Source organism: Hetaerina americana, unplaced genomic scaffold, assembly GCF_022747635.1.
Source record: "Hetaerina americana unplaced genomic scaffold, ioHetAmer1.1.p SCAF_7, whole genome shotgun sequence".
Classification (NCBI taxonomy): Eukaryota; Metazoa; Arthropoda; class Insecta; order Odonata; family Calopterygidae; genus Hetaerina; species Hetaerina americana.
In genome coordinates, this window is record NW_027287316.1 from 28,887,628 (window position 1) to 28,896,325 (window position 8,698).

Consider the following 8,698-nt stretch of genomic DNA (forward strand, 5'->3'; position numbering starts at 1 on the left):
GTTGGGGTGGTCTTTTTAGTGATGGTGTCATCTTAAGAACACTATTGAGAAAGGAAGTGGGAAAACACCTCCATTATATATCTCACGAATTTATGATGGGTACAGTTATGAGTACTTATGATAAGTGGCAAATATTGTTGTTTGCAGTTGACTCAGTATTTCCGATCGATTATGAATATCGGGAACAAATTAGAGGGAAGTTATGTTCGGGCTCCCGGTTCCTTGATCGCATATTTATTTGGGAAATTAATTCAACATTTAAACTTCGTAACAGGCCTTTGTACGATATTAGGGTACTAATTATACAAGCATCATTTGGGACTGATCAATGACCAAATAATTGCTCTTTCCTTATAGTTTATGAGTCTATTTTAAATTACAATTACTGGGCCATTGAAATTTGAGATACTCTTTTCAGGGGCACAGAGTTGAAAGATGATTATTGTCATTCTTTTTCTTGATGTCCAAGTCATTGCTTCCTTATCATATGGATTGCATCCATAGGAGGAAATTTAAGTAGGAGTGGGAGGAAATTAAAAGAGAATTTTCTGGTGACTTTTCAATGGGAATTTACGCATTTGTTTGCTTGTGTAAACCAATCCGACCTGCATCGATAACCTTTAGAAACCGTCTGAATGAAAGGGAAAATTTCACTTTCCAAGTAGTGGCCCACGTATATACAAATATTTTTAGAGGAAAGTGAATGAACCCCCAGGCGATCTGAATAAAGACAGGAACGTTGCCCTGCGACCCACTACTGATAAACAGGATGGATGATGATGGATTTACGTACTGCTATGCCCTGTCGAACTGCCTTAAACTACCAAAACAAAAGGAGCTAAAACGAAGAAATTAGCGAAGTGGAAGTGCATATATTTTTTACAGCTACTATATATTATTGAGGTATGTACATACATGTACAGTGACGTAGAGAATTCTAGAAGTAATGGCAATGAGTTTCATTGAAGAATAAAGGTGATAAATTGACCGTGAGAATCACCAATGATGAAGCCCCAAAAATAAAGGGGCAAATTGAAGTCAGCTGAAGGTGTTCGTGACTTTAAGATAATGGATATTTTATAATTTAGAAAACCACTGAGGAAGTATCAGACATTGAAGGGAAAGAGAGGTTTGTTCGGAGAAATTGGAAGCAGAAAGGAAAAAAGTAGATCTAAGAGATACTGAGAGGTAATGTGATGACTGTTACAGGTATATACGTATGGGAGGAAGCTGAATAATCGACGTAGACGGTGGAAAAAAATGCCATTTTGGATGGCTTTTCGGGAGATAGAAAGCATACGGAGCTTAAATAAATACAATGTAAAGGGGGTTGTGTTGTACCTAATAAGTTTTTAAATAGGATATCGGAGTCCAACAGTGCGTTCTGCCTGAATTAATCGAGAGCCTATCCTGGCTGATTACTGTTAATAATAATGTTCTAATTTTAGGAAAAAATACTTTGTTGAGGCTAGAATCCAATAAGAAATGAAGACTTACATACTAATATTCCAATTTTCCACAATTTCTCATTGATAATAAGGTCCTCGGTATTGAAGCGGTAACCGTTGATAAAAGTTCAAAAATGTAAACGGCGAACCTCTTCAATTACGGATGATTTTCACTTTGTAGCATTTGAAACTGAATGAAATAGTAATAAAAATTGCGCGATAGAAAAATTCACGCAAATCAAATATATGCAAGACCCTTAATGAATTGAATGTGGAGACGAGGCAAGAATGTTAGCGATCTGCTAAAATCCAATTCTTAAATTGATAATAGCGTGTGATGATGTTGTTGCTGTAGTTGGCGTTATGGTGGGCTCATACCCAAGGCCATAGTCTAGTTTATTCCATTGAAGGCCACTTGGAATCAGCGTTTCAGGCATACATACATGTACACTCCCATCTTCATTCCCTCCCTCTCTTCCCTGCCTTCTGGTCCAATTTAATACCCTTCATAAAAAAATCCCTCTCTTTTCAAAAAAAGGAAGAGTGTGAGATAAATCAATTTCAACCCCTCGACAAGAGGAACACCAGACAAATAAGACTTTTTCTCATTACATTAAAGGGGTGTACGATATACATGCCTGCAACAAAATGGGCACGTAAAAGATGCAGCATGCAGTTTTTTTTCGTGCATATTTGTTATCTCACAAATCGGAGTGGAGGTGAAAAAAGGGAATGCCATGGGAAGAGGGAGGTCAGGTAGCGGGACCCGAGGGTACATTGACGAATTTTGGTGCAAAAATTGCCAGCCCCAGAAATGAACTCTTATGGACAGTGTGGGATATAATTAGAAAGGTGAGAAATGCCCCGTTACCTACAAAAAAGGTGTGTGGCAGGGGGTTCAGGGTGGGGAACCAGGTTAAAAAAGGGTGAGAGATAAGGGAGTGTGTTAAAGAAAGAAGAAAAGGGAAAAATATCCGCTTGAAATTCATGGAAAGAGGTGCGGTTGGTCAACACATATGAAATGTTAGCGACAAACTTAGTTTTTCTCTCCTCCTTGCTGTATTTATTTTCTGGAGTACGGGCTTCAACGAGGGCGTATCCCGTGTCTCGGTTGAAGTTTTTTCCCCTCTTGGTGGAGCTCCATCGCCTCATTTGCGTCATCGTCTCAGTGACCGTTTTCTCTGCTAATAAGTTTAGCGTCGCCGTATAGAATCCGATAGTCCCAGGTGAGGCTTTTCTCCGCACTGCTGATTCTTCGGGGTAGATCATTCTCAGTCTTACCATTCATATACAACTCGCACTGTACGACTCGCACCAGATCATCTGGGATATATACAGGCAACGGATAAGTCACCTATCCCTACATTCTATTCCTTTCTTCTGGAATATATTTATTATATTCGCCCATTTATTAACCATCTCCCCGAAATCTACAAAACAAAAAGCTTCATCCTGATGATATTCTATGCACCTTTCTATTGGTGATCTCTTTACTGCTATGCCATCATTCATACCGCTCCCCTTCCTGAACCCAATCTGATCATTCACCAAGTAAAAATGACCCATCCCTCCAAACCCTTGTTGATTATCGTACCAATTTAGCAGGGTGTGAAGTTAAACTTGTTGTCCTAAAGTCATTAAATACAGCTGTCTTTCTCCTTTTGGGATGGGAACTGACGTTGATCTGATGAAGTCATTCGGCCAAATTCCTGTCTCATAAATTAGTTTAATTAAATGAAACCTAAACTAAATAAAACCTAAATTAAATGAATCCTAGTTTGGTGCGAGTAAGACCCTAGATCGTTGACACAAGGTGATTGAAATAGATATGGAGGCTTTCGACGTGTGGGTGTGGAGAAGGAGGCGGTGAAATTGTGGTAAGGAAACGAATGAAGCACTAGGCATTGTGGAGGAAGGCAACGGCTGTTGAGAAAATTCGATGGAGGGAGTAAATATAGATGTAAAGAATTTCTATTGGTTTATGACATATTGAGGGCTTTGATAGAGGGGAGCCGTGAAGTAGGGGGGAGTCAGGCGAGCGAAGAAGGGGTAGGAAAAGGATGGGCACGTTGGACAAAACTAAAGGATGGTAGAAAGTATGAGGAATTTAAGACCAGTTTACTGTAGCGTATTACGCTTGTAAAAAATTGGGAGTTTTAAAAAGAGTGCTGGGTAAATGTGACGAAAAAGTGAAGGAACGATGTTTTCTTGCCCTAGTCAGACCCCGCCTAGAGTATGCTGCCAGTATATGGGATCCTCAAAAGATAAATTTGATTTCGGAATTAGATCGAGTTCAGCGGAGGGGGGCTAGATTTCTCAAAAATTGTTATGACCAGCGTAGTAGCGTTACTACTTTGCTAGAAAATTTAGGCTGGGATTCCCTTAAACATCGGCGTTTACAATATAGATTAAACTTATTAAAACATTTAAAGATGGGTCCTTTTCCGATGACATCAAGAACACAATACGGACCTCAACGTATTACGGTCGGAGGGATCACGGATATAAGATTAGAGAGATACACTGCGAGACTGACAAATTTAAAATGTAATTTTTTCTGAGAACGATAAGCGATCAGAATGCTTTTAGTCGAAATCCCCCAGGAGTCAGTTCGACACAATAAGTATCAACCTGCATGGTAGGGACTGTGCGTAGTTTGTATATATTTTTTTTGTAGGTTCCCCCCAACTTCCCCCATCCATTTGAAAAACCCCAACCCCCTCACCATTACTCTTTCCTCCTGGTGCTGCACCCCCTGCCTCACACCTTTTTGGTGGCTCGCAGGGTATTGATGTAGATGTATTAAGAATGTACTATTGATTAGCATGTGTGCACATCAAATGCTTACTTTAAATGGAACGTTACCTTAATAACAATAAATTAATTATTCAATAATTATTAATGTTCGTAAAATTTGCTGATAGCCTCGCCCGGCAATTTTATTGAGGGCCAAATGTAGAAAAATGGTAAATATGTTCACATTATTTCTGATGATCAATCAGTTGATATAAAGAGATTCTCAGCGTACTGCGACAGAGGAAATATTGCTGACTGTGGACCACAGTAGATGAAGTCGAGTGGATGGCCTTTATACTTCGGATCTTTACCAATGTAGGAATCTGTCCCTTCATGTCTTCGGACTGGAAAACATGCAAGGCTTCTCGAAAGTTGAATAATTCAGTGAAGTATAGCATTCCAAGTTACCCCACGGACGTATTACGGGCACCGCTAAACTCTGAGGAAGGACTCCGGTGTAGATTAAGTAAATCGGAGAGGTAAATGGAGTGAAAAGGACAGGGCGACGGGAGAGAATCTGGAGAGAGAGGAGGCATATGCTTTGGCATGCGTAAAAATAAAGGAATAAAGGAGGAGATGAAAAAGAAGTGATGAAGGGGGAGAGATGGGGGAGGAGGAGAGGGTGGGCGCGGCGGGTTGGGGGGTGGGGGCGAAGGGGAGATGGTGGTAGGGAGGGAAGCGTTGGGGGGGGGGCTGAGGGGAGGAGAGGAGTTGTGGGAGTTTCGAAGCAAAAAAAAAGTGAATGGAAGAGTCTCCCTTTTTCGATATGAACTAATGCATAATTTTCATTACTGAGACCCGGCGTTCCGCATAACAAGAGACGAGCTGTGCGAGGGAGGGAGTGACGGGGAGGGGACGAGGTGGGAGAGAGAGATGGGGGGTGGGTGGGAAAAAGGAGACGACGGGGGGAGGTGAACGGAAGGGGGGACGGAGGGAGTGGGAGAGGGGCGGGAGTAGCCCAGAGACATTGGTTTTGCGCCTGGAGTGACGTAGCAGATGATTATATCAGGGTGGGGGAGGGTAGGGTAGGGAGAAGGAAATGAAATGGTAGCGGAGTGAGAGAAAGTCGGCATGATAGCCGGTTCATGGAGAGTGTATCGCTACTGGGAAGGGGCATTGGAAGCGGACGGGTTTGTCTAGTCGGTAGCGTGATTGCCAGATTATCAGTAGATCACGGCTTTCGATTACTTTCCGGACTGGAACGTTACTTCCTTTACGAGTGTAGTACACCTTTTCACCAAAATACCGTCACCGTAAAAATGTGGGTAAAAAATGACCGTTAAAACGAAAATTCAGGAAAAATTGGAAAAGATAGGGAATATATCTCTTATAGTGTACCCTGGTAAACTTAGCGAGTTCAATAGTTGCTCCGGAAAATTTGGTTCAATTGGCTTTTGTGTAACGAATCACTCAGGAGATACGAGTAAATCAAGCCTGTTATTTGAGCTGCCAATCGAGCTCAGCAAAAATTTCTCCACAGGATTAAGTACGAGAATACATTATACCAATAATATTTAACCATAATTTTGTTTTAAAAGTTTCTTTTGAGTCTTCTTTTTCTTACGATACCTTAGATTATTAGTTTGGTTTATTATTCATAGGGGATCAATAAGTTTTCCCACTGCGTCCTAGTTGAATAGAAATGTCTGTTTTGTGCTTCTGAGAGTTTTTCTGGGTTTTTGCCGATTCATGTTCCTAAAAAATCTTAAATCATCTGCATCAACCCACCACTGCTGGAATATTGTTCATGTGGATTATTTTATTGAAACCGGCAAAAACATTTGTTAAACTGAAAATAGCCCGCGGAAGGCTGATAAAAATCCCTATGACTGGATGATGAGCGAAATCAGAAGATTGGAATCAGATAAAGTAATAGAAACTTTTCATCGACGGGAGGGCATTATAGAAAAGAGAATTGAGGAAATATCATTTACCAATATGAACACGGAACAAGGTTGAAACAAAAGTTTTGCAATGTCATATTGTATTTCATTATCTTTTTAATATTTAATCGCAGTAAAATATCCCCGCATGGTAACATGTATTTTTCGCTCAGCGCACACAGAGACCTCTCGATGAGTTCCTTTGCATCATCTGGAAAGGATTCTAGGGTGGGGGCTGATTATTCTATTTAGCCCTTGATTGGAAGAATAATAAAAATCCGTGGAAAGGGTTCTGTAACTAAACAGCATGCTGTAAAACTTCTGAAAAGAAAACTCGTGCGAGAGTGTTTCTGGAGGCAATATAAGAAAGGAAAATGGATTGGAAGAATTGAATAGGGAGCACCCTGATGAATTTAATGAAACAGATTGCCCGAAGGCCCAAACGCGTGGGAGTATTTACATGATAAAATAGATAATACGTACATCCATGATGGTTACGCGTAATCCGAAAGTGAAAATCCGGAGGAGAAAATGCCCAGTATTGATGATGGGTATTCATGACGAATCAGAGCAGGGATACATGGATTGAAACAGATATGAATTACAGAATGCAACGGTCAGGAACCATGAAGAGTTATATGAAGCATTTGGTAAAGTGTTGCTGATTATGGTATTCAAAAACAATTTTTAATTCTTAAGTAAAAAATATAACATACAGGTTTACCACAGGGTCATCAGCCTCGGTAGCGCAGTAGGCAGCGCTTAAGTCTCATAATCTTAAGGTCGTGAGTTCGATCCTCACCCGGGGCAACTTTTTTCCTGCCCTGATGGCTGCGGGGTAATGTTCCCGCATGGCAACTGTCAAGTTGTAGGCGGGTCAAGCAAGTGTCAGCCGATTCTATTCTCGCCTACGAAAGTTTACCTCCCCTTAAGGTAATTGTCCTTAGTGTACGCAACGTTCTGTGGAGGAAGAACTCTCAAGTATCCATCTCGTCCGAATAAAAAATGACGAAAAATAAATAGGTCTCCGCGAAGACACCCAACTCGAGCTTTTATCAAAGAATTCCATAGCAAAAACACGCAATTATTTGGAATTTAAATAGGGTAAATTTTGTGGTTTAATTTCCTATGAATTCATTCACAAAGTTTATGCATCTTCATACACGATATCAAACTCATAAATTTAAATTATAGCTTCTCCTTTCTGGTGTCCTTGATGTTGACGAAAGTCAGATAATATGAGCAAAAATAATGGCACTCAAGATGCATACTGCAGAAAGTAAGCATAAATATTTTGCTCTTTATTAATAATCAGATTTTTCCCTGTGTGGGTGATTTATCTGACCTTAACATATATTATGTTTCCTGTGCCTGATAAAGTTTCTCGTAAAACGTATGAAAAGCTTAGCCGAATACATTTTTTGGGCTTGCGGTAAAGGGGGGTTAAGCCGTATAGTTATATTTGTTTCCCTTCCCTTACGCGAAGCGAAATGGTGGAGAGGTTAGGATTGCATTTAAGTGAGGCAATTTCCTCTGTAGAAGAAATCGAACGAGATGCCATAACATGAATCACTTGTATTCTAATTTGTATGATTTATAATGAGATGATAAGTACAAAATTATTTACTACCGCCGAGAGGGATGTAAACGATGGAGCTAAGAGTTAAATTGTGACTTCAATGACTATCCATAGTAATATTAATCTATAATATAATAATAACTATACTCGGCTTTCAAATCTGAGTAATATCACAGGGAAATGTGAAGCACGAGGGGTTTTATTAGTCTGGTTGAAAGGTTGGCAATCATTGATCTCAAGGCTCATCTTACACACCTGCACGACTAATTAACCTTATACCTCGTACTTATGTGACAATTTTCATAAATTGAGGAACTCTATCAAGTCATCCACCCGATGTCCCAGTCCCAATTGGGATATGATATTCTATATTGGTCCATCTTCCCTCTTCACTGGAACATTGGAACTTTCTTTCTTATATGATTCCTCGCAGATTTATCTTTCATTTCTCCCTTGGCTTCTCAACGGATCTTTTCCCGTGATTCCAGGACTCTCGCGCTTCGGCAGAAACATAATGGTTTTTATATTATTAGCACACTCATTCATCAAGTTAATTAGCCAATTGCAGATCTGTGAATGCTTCTAATTTGTTCACTTCCTGAATGTGGTATTACTCCATTCTCACATTGCTTTATGTGAGCAAGTTTTGAATCATTTCGCTGGTCTTCTATGGAAGTCATCTTCCGGGCTGCAAGGGGTGCCACCTTGAGATGCAAAAAACGAAAATATCTCCTCACGTCTCGGGTGTTTTGCCCAGACTTTCAAAATTTCCTTTTTATCTGGTATATTAGAAAGGGACTCATACTGGGGACGATGCCGATAGGTTGCGAAACCACTACAGTACACTACAAGAAATCATTGTAACAACTGTCAATCAACTAATCGCATGCATATACAAATAAGTACCGTCAATTCTGAAGTGTTGACTAAAAAAGGTTTTAATATCTTCAATCAAACACTTGCAAAATGTTTCGGTCTCAACGGAACCCATC

The 8,698-nt window shown here is 40.1% G+C and overlaps 1 non-coding gene across 1 annotated transcript; it reads left to right on the forward strand.

Annotated features, from left to right (window-relative positions):
* Nucleotides 1–6,864: 6,864 nt before the first annotated feature.
* TRNAM-CAU (transfer RNA methionine (anticodon CAU)) lies at nt 6,865–6,937 on the forward strand. Its single transcript has one exon. It is a non-coding gene; the product is annotated as a tRNA-Met (tRNA).
* Nucleotides 6,938–8,698: the final 1,761 nt, after the last annotated feature.